The 16,202-nt window shown below is 38.5% G+C and overlaps 1 pseudogene; it reads left to right on the forward strand.

Annotated features, from left to right (window-relative positions):
- Window positions 1–5,226: 5,226 nt before the first annotated feature.
- LOC102853313 lies at window positions 5,227–14,277 on the forward strand (annotated as a pseudogene).
- Window positions 14,278–16,202: the final 1,925 nt, after the last annotated feature.

Raw genomic sequence — 16,202 nt, forward strand, 5'->3', positions numbered from 1 at the left:
GGAGGGACGTCATGCCTGGGAAGGTGGAGGGACAGCACAGGAGAGGAAGACCCTTGATGAGATGGATTGATAAAGTGACTGGAGAAATGAGGATAGGTTTGTCAGAGTAAATAAGATTGGCAAGAGATAGAAAAGGGTTTACGGCTGTTCTACATGGAGTCTCAATGAGTCGCAGGCAACTCGACAGCACATAACAACAAATATTTTTCACACCATCGTTCAATTTTACAAAATCATTCACATGCATAATTTCATTAATACAATCACTTCTGTACATTATGCTTTATATAATAATTTACTATTGATCTATTAGGGACCTCTGGTGGCTTAGTGGTAAGAAGCTGCACTGCCTCCCAAAGACATAGGATTTGAATTCACCTGCTGCCCCATGGGAGAAGGATTACAAAGTCCTCTTGCTCCGTAACTACCTCTGAAAACCCACTAAACGGTTAACTATGAATTGGGTCGCCTTCAACAACTCATAAAAACAACATTGATTTATTATGCTTATGTTAACATCTCCTCAAGTTACCACTGCATTTTTCCTTTATCTTCCCCTGCCATCCCCTCACTAATCTCTGCTGTCCTAGTGATTACCTATTGCTTCTTCCACATGCCTTTGCCCCTTTGACTTTTAAGCAGTTAAATGTGTGTGTGTCTTTTTCCTATTTGCTAATTGCAATAGCTTTATTGTCTTTATATCTATTCTTTTCAAATTGACCCTACTTACCTTACATTATAGTCTTCTGTGCCTACCACTTCCATTTCTATTCTTCTGCTTCCCCCATACAGCCCAAGTTGCCCTCCTCTTGTCACAGTACTAACCTCATGCTGCAGTTATTTTTCCTTTGTGACTGAGTTATTTTACTCAACAGAATGCTCTCTACACTTTCAATTAATTTTTTTTTCTGTTTTCTATCCCATTGATTTCAGCCCTTACCCATATTTTTTCCTTTCTTCTAGAGGTTGTAGGATTACCTTGTTGGTATTTTTCTATTTATTGGAGATGTAGGGTTATTTCTTATTTTACTCCTTATTTATTTTTTGTTAATCTGAAAAGCCATTTTATATTGCCTTACAGATGTCTTCTTTTTTAAAAAATTGTATTTTATTAATTTTAATGAACATTTATAGGGATTTTGGATTTCCATTCATTCATTGTTGCACTTTTCTCCCTGCCCAGTCCTCCCCTACCACATTTGCTGCTCTCTTTGAAAAGTAAATGAAAAAATTCTTTCTTTGGTATACAATACTCCTGCATCCCTCCCACTGCCCAGAGTACACTCCATTATGCAACCTTAATTCTAGACTCTTGTGATAACCATAATACCCTATTATATATAGCTTTTAAATTATTCTCTCCCTCATCTGTTTCAATGCAGTATACATATTTTATCTGGTTTTTCTCAGTCTTACCCCAACCCTGATGTCAGTCCCATTCTACAACAGTGGCACCACGCAATATTTGTCCTTTTGTGACTGAGATATTGCACTCAACATAATGTCCTCCAGGGTCACCCATTTTAAATAATATTGCATGAGTTCCTTGTTTTTCAATGGATCATAGTATTCCATTGTGTGAACATACCACATCTTCTCTATCCATTCACTTGTTGATGGGCACTTGGGTTGTTTCCAACTTCTCACTATTGTGAACAAAGCCGCGATAAACATGGGTGTGCGTATATGTGCTTGGATGTCTGTTATGGTCTCTTTAGGGTATATTCCCAGTATTGGAATTGCTGAGTCAAATGGTATCTCTGTTTGCAACTTTTTGAGAAAGCACAACACCACTTTTCACAGTGGTTGCACCAACCTTATTTATTTTATGTGCTTTCTAATTTCTGTTTTATTGCTATTGGTGGTAAATTGAATCATGGAAATAAGTTCTGTTGAAGGGTTTCAAAATGTAAACAATTACATTTTTCATAGTCTCTGGGGTTTCATCAGTTACTATTAAATAAAAAAGGATGGACATGTCTATGTTTTTTTACTTTTATTTCTCATTTTTCATCCATTTTCTTCAATAACATCTACAATGATCCATTTTATAGTAACAAACAGTTCCAACTATGCACCAAGTTCTTCTAGAATCAAGATTATTGGAGCAGATATTCAAACTATCCATTGATTTTTTTTAGATAATTGTTTTTGTGTGTCCTTGATTCTTCAGATGGGCAGAGACAATAGTTCTTTGATCACAAGATTTAAAGATCTCAATAGATACTCAACAATACATACTGTAAAATGTTTTCTTTCTGGAATGCTATGGTAGATGATCTTTGTGTGCAGTGATAATATGGTCCTGAGCCTCTCCTATCTCCTGCATCCCCATACCAGTTATTCCTTACCTCAATATTTTTATTTACAGACAAAAGATTTTTTTGCCCCTTCATGCATTTCTAGTTCATTACAGATGATAGATAGATGATAGATAGATAGATAGATAGATAGATAGATAGATAGATAGATAGATAGATAGAGGAGAGAGAGAGAGAGAGAGAGAGAGAGAGAGAGCGTGCTCTCTGCTGGTCTAGTGGTAAAAATCTTCTTATAGCAGTCCATGGAGTATTCAATACTAACTCAATACAAATTCAAGAGTATTCAATAATCTTCTCCAGCCTCAAGTTTCAAAGGCATCAACTCTCCTTCTATCACCCCTAGTCATTGTCCAGGTGGCTTTTGCATAGCAAGTAATTGCTAAGACTATGGTCTGTATCAGGTGCACCTTAGTCTCCAGACTGACACTGTTGCTCTTCAGTACTTTGGAGAGGTCTCTGACAGCTGTATTCCCAATGCAATATTTTTTTTTGTTTTTTATTATTCCCAATGCAATTTATCTTTTCATTCCCTGGCTGTTGGTACCCAGAGTGTTTGTCGAAGCACACAAATGGAAGCTGTCAACAATCTCAATCTTCAACATCTATCATTGATGCTGCCAATGGGCTCAGTGGTGGGAATATAAGATTATTTGATTTAATGATCTTACAACTTGGTTTATGTCTCAAGGAAAAGACAGAAACAGTTACAAGCACACTCATGTACATCATGTTCTTAATTGCATTGTGAGTATCAGCCAATAGATGGAAACAATCTTAGTGCCTATCAAGGGATAGGTGGATAAACAGCTATGATACAAATACATTATGGAACACCATTAAAAATCATCAAGACTTTGAAAAATAGTAAGATATGGTTTAACCTAGGGAAAATAAGTTTATTTATCTAAGTTGTCACAAAAGAACATGTATTATATGAGACCATTACTGTAAAAAGTTAAGGAAAGTTTTACACACAGAAAGAAACATTCTTTGATGGTGACCAGGCATAGGAAGGGGCAAGGGAGGTAGAAATGAGTACATTGATAGTAACCCACTTCCCTCAAGTTCGTTCCAACTCATGGATACTCTCCTGGGTTCCTGAGGCTGTAAATTTGCAGGAAGAGACAGCCTTGTCTTTCTCCTTTACACCAGCATTTCAGTGAACAGCTCAGTTATTCATTATGCAATCATATATTTCTAATTAGATGATAAACACTCATAAATTTTGATTCAGGTTGTATTCAATAATGAAGTAATCACTATATTAGTAAGATAAAAAAAGAAGAAAGAAGCTGCAGAGTTGCTCTGAGGTTTCAATCGAGACTCCATCTTATTAATAATTAGAAATATTTGTCTACATAAGGATAGAGAAAGACGAGCAATTTAGGAAGGAAAAGGGATTACACTTACCATCCTAAACATGTTTGATGGCGATATGCCTATGTGATAGATGTGTACTCTGTAAATATACACAAATAGTGGAGCCACCAGGGGGCAGCCTACTATAAACTTCTTCACCATAACCGGACTCCCTAAGAGAATGAGTTTCTGGTTCCAGGTTCTCAGGGCTATGTTGTTGTTGTTGTTAAATGTCATCGAGTCACAGGCGACACAAAGCAACCCTATGAAGGAGAGTCCTCAACACTTGTGTGTCTCTCATCCTCTATCCAGGTTGATAGAGTTTCCGGAGGCAAGCTATTATGGAAGTGGATGCTGCTCCTGCTTCCAAGTTTGTTTTCATTAGGGAGTTTCACCCAACACTGTCCACCATGGGTAACTAACCATTAACACATTTGACACATCAGTGTCACAGTGTTCAGCCTCACAGCAACCACAAGTTCCCTCTGTACGGCAAGTGGACACACCTCTCAGGACTATAGTCTCTGGAGATTCTCTAGATCTCACATTGGTAGGTATGACAGTTGTCTTGGAAAGTTGACTGTGATTACCTAAAATGTAACCAATGGCCTGTACCTGTATGGAGCAAAGAGCAATGAAGAAACTGTTGTTGCAATCAAAGAATTAGTCCATAATAGTAGTATTGCCCAATAAGCCCAATACTGTGATCATAAGGTCAGCACGAATAAATGGCATCTGTCTACCACAGCTGACCACTATGAAAGTGTTCACATTAGAACATAGTGGACAGAGTGTGAGACAAATAAGAAAGCTCAAAAAATTACAATATTGATCACATATATTTACTTGTCTGATAAAGACAGATGGACCATGGACAGTCATAAATCTAATGAAAATTCTTTGCACCTACAAGTGAACTCACTCTTGTGGTTCATCTTTCAGCCAAACAAGAATAATATCAAGGATGTGTTCACTCTTAGAATAACCAACTATGCAAGACCAAAACAGCAGAACTTGCTAAGATATAAAATTCAGAAGGCAGGAAAGAAGAGTAGAAAGATGGAGAGAATACAGAGTCATGAGGAGAAAGTTGAAATGTGCAGTTACAAGGAGGGGACGTTTATTAATGTAAAAAAAATGTAGAAATTTTATCGAATAAAAAGCAAAACTGCTCTGTAAACTTTCAATAATTTTGTTATTTAAAAAAATTTAAAATAAGGGACACTTTTTCGAGAATAATATCATTAGTCTTCCCAATTCAAGGACATTCCTATCAGCTCTGGGCTATGGTCACAGAGAATCAGGCCACTCCACATGTTGCTAATATAAAGGAGGAGCACATGCAAATTGGGCCTAATCTCCTGCTGATTAAAACCAGCCCAACCCCAACCCTGCAGCTCTGAGAGAGGAGCCCCAGAATCTCAGGCATCCTAGCTCAAGAACCAGGGCTGAACACAAACAAGTCACTATGTCTCCATTGAACTGGATTTTCCTTGTTGCTATTTTAAAAGGTAATTTTGTAGAGAATAATTGTATGTGAGTGAGCATGAGTGAAACAATGTACATGTGGAATAGTTTTCCTGACAAGAATGTCACTGTGTTTGCAGGTGTCCAGTGTGAGGTGCAACTGGTGGAGTCTGGGGGAGACCTAAGGCAGCCTGGAGGGTCTCTGAAGCTCTCCTGTGCAGCTTCTGGGTTCACCTTCAGTAGCTATTATATGCACTGGGTTCGTCAAGCTCCAGGAAAGGGACTGCAGTGGCTATCAGTTATTAGTCCTAGTGGCAGTACCATATACTACGCAGACTCTGTGAAGGGCCGATTCACCATCTCCAGAGACAACACCAAGAACATGCTGTATCTGCAGATGAACAATCTGAGAACAGAGGACACAGCCATGTATTACTGTACAAAAGACACAGTGAGGGGAAGCTAGCATGAACCCAGACATAAACGTCTCTGTGAGTGCCAAGAGGACAGGATCTCGATCCAGAAGCAGTTGCAGGTGTAGTTTGCGGGTAGTTTCTGTTGTGACCTCAGCATTTGCCATCTGACAATGTCCCCAGGGAATAGTCACATATCTCTCCTCCCCTCCCACCTCTCTCCCTTCTTCTGTCATCTTTTCTTCTTCTTTTCTTCCATCCCTTCTCTCCTCTTTTCCTCTCTCCTTTCATTCCCTCCCCTCCCCTTCTTTTTCACACGTTAGTAATACTCTGCATGTCTACAACATCAGAGTTCTGTTGAAGTTCAGGGAAACTTTGACTTTCATTGCCTGTTGGACTCCTGGAGCCTTATTTTTTCTCTAACACCTTCAGTGTAACTTGGAATTCTTAAGTACCATTGCTTCTTAATCAAATGCTGCTTCTTGAATTGGTTCAGTGTTGGCCAATTCTACATGACACAGTAATTTGTGTATTCCTTCCACCTTCATTTGATGTTTTATGTTGTTCTTATTTTATGTCATGTTTCTTTTTCTCATTCAATATTTTGTGCAAAGAATCCTTTGGTATCGTAACTCAAGTCTTTGCTCATTTCATTCTAATACTTTGCTATTTTTCTCAAGCTTCCCTTCGACATACCCTTTTTATGCACCTTACCATATGATTTCTTTCCTTTTGAATTCTCTACATTGAAGGGCAAGTTTCATAGTCCCTAGGAATTAATTTCAGACTTTTGTCTTTTGTGTCCTTAATGACAAATTGCTTTCTTTGTGGGTGCTGTCTCAGATATGTTGCCATAACTTGCCTAGTCCTATGCAATTAATGTTCAATACTTCAAATCTCTTCTGGACATGGTATCTAAATTCATATAGGATAAACTCGAGGTTGTGTTTTAGATTTTATGGATGTCATAAGTACAGCTTCCACTTACTCTTTCATGACCACTGGCTCCTGCTCATAGGAAAATAGCAAATATCACTTAACAACTGGTATATAGAATGTACATAGCTTGGATGTTGAAAAACAGGAAATTGTTTAAAATGAAATAGAACACAGGATTATCAATATACTGGGCATTAGTGAGATGTGCTGGGGCAGCTATGGCCACTTTGAATCAGAAAATGATATGTCATAATATAAAGGGACTAGAAAACAGAAGACGAATGGTGTTGTATTCATAGTCAAAAAGTAAATTTCAAGTTATATCCTGAAATACAATTGGTGATAGGATAATGTCCACATATGTACAAAGAAGATCCATTATCATGACTATTATTCAAGTACATGCTTCTACACCTAGTGCCAAAGAGGAAAGAATTGAGAATTTTTACCAAATTTTGCAGTCTGAAATTGACTGAACATGCAGTTAGGATGCATTAATGATAATTGGTGACTGGCATGCAAGAGTAGGAAACAATGAAGAAGGAAATAGACCAATAAAAGATAATGTACAGAAATGATTACATTAAAATTTCTGTGAATGAAACTATGTGTATGAGTGATTTTGTAAAAGTCAATGATAATGTAAACAAATAATGTTGTTTGTTTTGTTTTGTTTTGTTTTTAAAAAAGGAATATAAGTAAAGGGAAAAGAACCTGAAAAAACAAATAGGCTACTGATTAACCAGCTCATATAAAACTCATAAAAACTGAAGAAAACTTATGCCAGAGATCAGACAAGGATGTCCACTGTCTCCACTTCTGTTCAATATTATATTGAAAGTACTTGCAAGGACAATACAACAGAGAAGGGAATAAAAGGCATCCAGATTGGCAAAGAGATGGTTAAAATATCACCATATGCACATGATATAACAGTGTATGTAGGAAACTCCAAAAACTCAACAAAAAAACCCAAAATAAAATAAAAAATACCCAAGTATTAGAGCTAGCAGGCCAGTTTAGTAGAGTGGCAGGATATAAGGTCAATATCCAAAAATCACAGGGATTTCTCTATAGTAACAATGAGAATGTGGAGAGGGAAAACAAGTAAATGATAGCATTTACAACAGTCAACCACAGATTGATATACTTGTGAGTGAACCTAAGTAAGTAGAGATACAAAAGACCTATACAAAGAAAACTGCAGAACATTTCTGCCACACGCAGTATAAGACCTAAAGAAATGGGAAAATGTACCCTGTTCATGGATAGGAAGACTCAATAGCATGAAAATTAGAATCCTACCAAAAGCAATTTACATATTCAATGCAATCTCAGTACAGATGCCAAATTAATTATTCAAGGAGATCAAAAGGAAAATTGTCACTTTTATTCGGAGAGGAAAGAGATGCTGACAAGAAAAACATTTCTGAGAAACAAAAATGAAGTGGGAGGTATAGTACTCTCTGACCTCAAAACCTGCTACACAGTAATAATAACCAAAACAGCATGGTAGTGGTATAATTGCAGGCACATAGACCAAAGGAACAGAATTGAGAACCCAGAAATAGACCCAGTTATCTATGTTGCTGTTGTTGTTGTGTTGTTATGTGCTATCAAGTCGTTTGCGACTCATACCGACCCTATGTACAACAGCCCTAAACCCTGCTCTATCCTGGCCAATCGCATTGCCTCTGACACACCCATCCGGATTACCCCAGTCACTGAATCAGTCCACCTCATAGAGGGTCTTCCCCTCCTGAGCTGTCCCTCCACACTACCAAGCATGATGTCCCTCTCCAAGGACCTGTCTCTCCTTACAATATGTTCAAACTATGTCAGATGAAGCCCCAGAATCCTTGCCTCCAAGGAGCAGCCTGGTTTAACCCTCTTTAGGATGAATCTGTTTGTTTTCTTGGCAGTCCATGGTACATTCTCCAGCACCACAGCTCAAAGGCATCACTTCTCCTTCTATCCTCCCTAGTCATTGTCCAACTCTCTGATGCATAACAAGTAATTGCAAAAACCATGGCCTATATCAGGCACATCTATACCAATTGACATATTTCAGCTAACAGATGCTGCCGTGGATGTACTCACCAAGTTGTACCAAGAAATCTGGAGAACAACCACTTGGCCATCTGACTGGAAGAGGTCTATATTTGTTCCCATCCCAAAAAAGGGCGACCCAACTGAGTGTGGAAACTACAGAACAATATCACTGATTTCACATGCAAACAAGATTCTACTGAAGATTATCCAAAAACAACTGGAACAGCACATCAGCAGAGAACTGCCAGAAGTCCAGGCTGGGTTTAGAAGGGGTCGTGGTACTAGGGATATTGTAGCTGATGTTAGATGGATCTTAGCTGAAAGCAGAGAATACCAGAAGAATGTCTATCTGTGTTTCATTGATTATGCAAAGGCATTTGACTGTGTGGATCATAAAAAACTGTGGCTGACTCTGAGAAGAATGGGAATCAGAACATTTAATTGTGCTAATGCGAAACCTATACTTGGACCAAGAGGCAGTCGTCAGAACAGAGCAGGGCAACACTGCATGGTTCAAAATTGGGAAGGGTGTACTCCAGGGATGTGTCCTATCTCCATACCTTTTCAATCTGTATGCAGAGCAGATTATCCAAGAGGCTGGGCTCTATGAGGAGAAGTGTGGCGTTAGGATTGGTGGACGATCTATCAACAATCTGCGTTATGCAGATGACACAACCCTGCTCACTGAAACTGAGGAGAACCTCATGCACTTACTGCAGAGGATCAAGGACTGCAGCCTTCAATATGGACTGAGGCTCAATGTCAAGAAGACAAAAATTCTCACCACTGGACCAATCGGTAGCATCAGAATGGATGGCAAAGAGATTGAGATTGTTCACAGCTTCAGTTTGTCAACACTCTTGGCACCAGTAGCCAGGAAATCAAAAAACATATTGCAATGGGAAAGTCTGCCATTAGGGACCTCTCTAAAGTACTCAGTTATCTATATTCAACTGATATTCGACAAGGAAATAAAAGGTACCAATGGGGAAATGGCTACCTCTTCAACAAATGGTGCTGGCAAAACTGAACTGCTACCTGAAGAAACAGCAAGCACATTTCACACCATACATAAAACACAAGCACATACACAAAACACAAAACACAAGCACCATACACAAAACAGCAAGCACATTTCACACCATACACAAAAATAAACTCAAAGTGCATAAGAGACTTGAGAGTAAAGCCCAAAACCATTAAGGTCATAAGAAACAAACTGGGATCAATCTTTGAAGTTCTAGTCTAGGGTAGAGAGAGAATGCCAAACAGCCAGAAATGTACAATCTGAAGAGGATAAAACTAATGAATGGGACCTTCTAAAGATTGAATCCCTGTGTTCATAAAAATGTTTTCCAGTACAGTGAAAAGAAAATCTACTGACTGGGAACAAACACTTGGCAATACCATTTCACACAAGTGTCTCATAGCAAAAGTTTATAGAATACTCCTCCTGGACATTCACCAGAAAAAAAAAGAAGAAAGAAAGAAAAGAAAAAGGTCTGATAACCCATTTACATAATGGCCAAAAACATGGAAATAATTTTCATAGAGGAAGATATTCAATTGACAACAGACATATGAAGAAATGCTCATGATCACTGACAGTAACAGAGATGCAAATCAAAACCACAATGAGATATCATCTCACTCCAGTAGCAGTGGCAAAGTTTAACAGGACAGCAAGTAATAGATGTTGGAGAGGATGTTGTGAAATAAGAACTCTTTTACATTGTTTCTGGGATAGTACAATGGTACAACCACTCTGGAAGGCAGTTTGGTGCTTCCTTGAAAAGCTGAACATAGAAATCCCATGTGACCCAGCTATTCCATTGCTTGGGCTATACCCCAAGAAAGTGAGAACTGACACTCAAACAGAAACTTATACACCAATGTTCATAGCAGCAGTATTCACCATCACAAGAATATGGAAACTTTTCAGATGTCCAACCACAAATGAATGGATTGAGAAGTTGTGGTTCACAAAATGCAATAAAATTGATAAAATGCAATAAGGCACAACATGCAGGAGCAATCATTTTGTTTACTACCTAACTTGGGAGAGCATTATGATGAGTGAACAAACTAAGTTCCACAAGGAAAAATACTGTCCTTTATTTAAACCTTTATTGTAAAATAAGTATGAAGATCCAAGGTGGGGGCCAATGTGGTGGTGTAAGGGTGGAAAAATAGAGATGAGGATGGAGGGTTAAGGTGTTAATCATAGGGTTGCACAATTTGACACTGTGTGGGGTAAAGGAAATGAGAAAAATATTTTGTGAAAAAAATGTATTCAAATTTTGTAAATAAAGCAGAGTAATATTTAAAAAAAAATTGGCTGGAACAGTATATAGATAGGGAATTGCCAGAAATTCAAGTGGGATTTAGAAGAGGCCTTGGCACAAAGGATATCATTGCTGATGTCAGATGGATCCAGGCTGAAAGTAAGGAATATCAGAACAATGTCTATTTGTGCTTTATTGACTATGCAAAGACATTTGACTGTATGGATTATGACAAGTTGTGGTTGACACTGGGGAAAAATGGGAATCCCAGAGCACTTGATTATGCTCATGAGGAATCTATACCTGGATCAGGAAGCTGCTGTATGAACAGAGCACAGATGCATCGCATGGTTTGAAATTGGGAAGGGAGTGTGTTGGGGTCGTATTCTGTCTTGATACCTGTTTAATCTATAGGCTGAAAAAAATTATCAGAAGAGCTGGACTATATGAAGAGGAATGTGACATCAAGATTGGAAAGAGACTAATCAATAACCTGTTCTATGCAAATGACACAACCTGGCTTTCTGAAAATGAAGAGAATTTGAAGTACTTGTTGCAGAAGATCAAGGAATGCAGGATTCAGTATGGATTGTGTCTCAATATCATTTAAACAAAGATTCTAACCACTGGACCAAAAGACAGTTGTCATGATGGATGGAGACAAGATTGAAACTGTTAACATCTGCATCTTGCTTGGATTCATGGTTAGCACCTTTGGTATGAGTAGTCAGAAAATAAGGAGATATATTTCACGGGAAAAATCTGCAGTTAGGGAACTTTCCAAATTAATGAGGACTAGTGATGCCATTTTGAGGACTAAAGTGCATTTGATTCAGGCCATAGTCTTTCCAATTACTAGTTATGTATCTGAGACCTGCACAATAAATAAGAATGATAGAAAAAGAATTGACATCTTTGAGCTGTGGTATTGGAGAAGAGTACTGAACATCCCATGGATGGCCAAGAGAATGAACAGATATGTCTTGAAGAGGGTTCAGCCGAAGTGCTCTCTGGAGGCAACAATGATTAGGCTTGGCCTCACATATGTTGGACATGTTGCTAGGAGGTGCTATTCTTTGGAGAGGGACATGATGTTGGGAAGGGTGAAGGTTGGTGAAGGAGAGGAAGACCCTCAACCAGGTGGATTGACATGATGACTGCTGCAATGACCCCTTGTGTGTCAGGAAGTGTAAGGATGGTTCACGACAGGACTAGGTTCAGATCTTTTGTTCATAGAGTCAGTATGAGTCTTACTCGACTTGACAGCCCCTAACAACAACAAAACCAACACTAATATGTTAGGGAATTCTGATGGCTTGGTGGCAAAAAGCTGCACTGAAATCCCAAAGGCACGAAGTTCAAATTCACCAGCTGTTACGTGGAAGATGGATGGACAATCCTGTTAGGTTAACTGCCTCTGAAAACCCATCAGAGGGTCAGCTAAAATTTCTTGTCATTTTCTCACTCATAATTCATGAAAAAGGCCTCTAAGCCTGTGGGGAGCGATGCCAAGATGAATCCAGCATCTCCTGCCACTCCATGGCCTCAATGGGGAGCCATACCAAGATGAACCCAGCACCTCCAGCCACTCCATGGCCTCAATTTATGTGGAGTTCCTACGCCTTGACGTGACTGAGGTGATGCTATACCACAAGTTCAGCCTGGCTGGGCTCATCCTCTCCACCTGGGTCTGCAGGGACATGATCACTCCATGGGTTATGCATATGTGAACTTCCAGAAACCAGCAGATGCTGAGCATGCTTGAGAAATCATGAATTTTGACATTATAAAGGGCAATCCAGTACACCTCATGTGGTCTCAGCATGATTTATCACTTTGCAAAAGTGGAGTGGGCATCATATTAATTTAAAATTTTGACAAATCCATTGATAATAAAGAACTGTATTATACATTTTCTAGCATTTGGTAATATCCTCTCATGTAAGCTGTTTTATGATGAAAGTAGTTTCCAAAGGCTATGGATCTGTGCATTTTGAGACACAGAAAGGAGCTGAAAGAGCTACTGAAAAAATGAATGGGAAGCTTCTAAATGATGGTAAAGTATTTGTTGGACAATTTAAGTCTTGCAAAGAGTGAGAAACAGAACTCAGAGCCAGGACAACAGAGTTTACCAATGTTTACATCAACAATTTTGGAGAAGATATAGATGACAACAACCTCAAGGATCTCCTTGGCAGGTTTGGACAAAGCTTAAGTGTGAAAGTAATGACTGATGAAAGTGGAAAGTCCAAAGGCTTTGGATTTGTAAGCTTTGAGAGACATGAAGATGCACAAAAAGTTGTAGATGGGATGAATAGAACGGGAATCAACAGAAAACAAATTTATGTTGGTCGAGCTCAGAAAAATGTGTAACAACAAACAGAACTTAAGTGCAAATTTGAGCGGACAAGCAAGCTAGAATCACCAGATACCAGGATATTAACTGATATGTGAAAAATCTTGATGATGGCATTGATGACAAACGTCTCTACAAAGATTTTTCTCCATTGGTACCATCACTAGTGCAAAGGTTATGATGGAAGGTGGTCACAGCAAAGGATTTGGTTTTATATGTTTTTCCTCTCCTAAAGAAGCCACCAAAGCAGTTACAGAAATGAATGGTAGAATTGTGGCTATGAAACCATTGTATGTACTTTAGCTCAGCAAAAAAGAAAAGTTTCAGGCTCACCTCACTAGCCAGTATATGCAGAGAATGGCAATTATCCATATTTTACCCCACCCTGTGATCAACCCCTACCTACCAGCCAGCTCCTCCTTCATATTATTTTATGGCAGCAATCCCACAGACTCCGAAGCATGCAGCATACTACTCTCCTACCCAGATTGCTCAATGAAGACAAGGCCTAAAGTATCAGACCTCATCCATTCCAAATAGGTCCAGTTCTAGTCACCCAGCTGCGCCCAGGCCACCAAGTAATACCACAAGTCCAGCTTCTTCAGAAGTTCCACGAATCATTTCAACACAAGTTGTTTCTTAAGCATCACTGAGTCTCCATCCTGCAGCTGCTGCAGTTACTTCTACTCTCCACATGATGTCCAGTATGAATATGCTGTGAGAGTTCACAATCCTCAGAAACATCTTAATGCACAGCCCAAGTCACCATGCAGCAGTCTTTTGTTCATGTACAAGGTCAAGCACATTTAAATGCTTCCATGTTGACATCTGCCACTCCTCACAAGCAAATGCAAATATTGGGTGAAAGGCTGATTCCCTTTTTTCAAGCCATGCACCTTGCAATGGCTGGTAAAATCAGTGGTATGTTGTTGGAGATTGATAGTTCAGAACTTGTTCGTGTGCTTCAGTTTCCAGGGTCCCCTCATCCTAAGGTTGATGAGGCTGTAGTTGTGCTACAAGCCTACAGAGTCATAGAGGCTGACCAGAAAGCAGATAGCAGTGCTGTTGGTGTTCCACCTGTTTAAAATTATCAAGGAACATGAAGGAGACTCACGCTCACCGAAGAAAAAGAACTAAACATCAAAAATCTTCAATATTGTGGAGGGTGTAAATTGCAAAATATAAAAGTTAAAAAGGAAATCATTTCTTGTAGTTTTTATCTTGCTTTCACAAATTCCTTAAATTCCTTCTTTTCTGCAAAGGATTTAATTTCTACTTCATATTTTAAGTAGAGCTTTGCTGGATACAGGATCGTTGGCTGGTAATAATTTTCTTCCAACTTTCTGTATAATCTATCCAATTGTTTTCTAGCTCTCATGGTTTCTGCTGAGAGATTAGAACTTTATCTAATTCTTTCCCTTTGTAGGTGACTGTGTTTTCCTCATGCTATTTTAGTCCTTATATTTTAATTTGCACTGGAGTACAGAGAATTCAAGATACTAAAGATCTGAACAGAAGATTCCAAAAGGCAGCATGGGATGTTGTTGTTGTTAAGTGTCGTTGAGTCATAGGCAACTCATAGCGACCCTAAGAGTCCTTGACACTTGTGTAACTTTCATCCTTTCTCCAGGTTTATAGGGTTTCCGGAGGCAAGCTATTTATGGAAGTGGGTGCCACTACTGCTTTCAAGCTTGTTTTAACCAGGGAGTTCCACCAAACACTGTCCACCATGGGTTACCATTATCGCATTTGACACATCACTGTCACAGTGTTCAGCTACACAGCAGCCACAAATTACCTCTGTACGGCAAGTGGACAAACCAGGGCTATACAACCTAGAAGAATGTTTCACCAAAAACAATTAAAGACAGGCCTTGGGGGCCATAGATTAGAGTCATCCACCTTTCGCTTAGTAGCATCACTTTCAGTCCACTAGGCGAACTGGTCTCTCTCTATGTTGTTAAGTGCCATCAAGTAGTTGCAACTCATAGAGACCCTACAAATGAAAGTCCTCAAGATTTATGTGAATTTCATCCTTTCTTCAGGTTCATAGGATTTCCAGAGGCAAGCTATTTACGGGATGACAAAGTAAAATATTACAATGAAATGTACAAGGAGCTGAAGTCACAAAATCAAGATTTTAATTTTGGGAATTTATTTATGCTACATACTTATAATTTAATTTGGAGAATTTATCTATGGTGTGTGTGTTTTTTTTCTCTTTTGGCATATATTTAGTGTTCAGTCTGCTTCTTGATTGTAGAGTCTTCCATTCTTCAAATACCTGGAAAGTTTTCTTCTAGTACTTCTTCCACAATTTTCTCAGTGACTTCATTGTCAATTCTATGTTCTGGAATTAGAATTACATGTATATTGTTCCTTTTAATATCAGTCCACATGATTCTAATGTTTTATTCATTTTATTTATGTCTGTTCTCTGATTTCTCTTCTAGTATGTTTCCTGTGGGGCTCTTGAGTTTCAGCTCAATTACTCTTTATTCCATCTCTTTAGTTCTAATTTTTTTTGGGGAAAAAAAAGAAGCATGTTGAACACTTCTGCTAATTCGGCCTTAATAGTCTGGATTGAATTAAAATGTTTTTCTGTTGTTTCCAATACTGTTGGGTGTACATTCTCAGTCTTGTGATGATATTTAAAGTCCTTGTACATTTAATATATACTATCAATTCTTTATTCTATCTTTTGTATTTTCTCCCAGTTTCTGTTCAAACTGCTCCTCATCAACACATTTCATCTGCATTGTTGTCTCTTGGTTATTTGCTCTCTTAATACTTCCATTGTTTCTTCCATTATTTCCATCTTCTTCCATAACTGTTCAAATATATCCACACCAACATATTTCTTCTGGTTCTCTCTATCTGGGGTATTCACTGGGTCTGTTTTTATAAGAGAAGGGCTATTTTGTTTTTTATGATCATTGAGACAGAATGTTGCTTTCTTGACATTTTGTGTGTGTCTTTTCTTAATAGATATTACGTTGTTGTAATTATA

The sequence above is a fragment of the Elephantulus edwardii genome, unplaced genomic scaffold, assembly GCF_000299155.1.
Source record: "Elephantulus edwardii isolate Elephantulus edwardi_28Jun2011 unplaced genomic scaffold, EleEdw1.0 scaffold00325, whole genome shotgun sequence".
Classification (NCBI taxonomy): Eukaryota; Metazoa; Chordata; class Mammalia; order Macroscelidea; family Macroscelididae; genus Elephantulus; species Elephantulus edwardii.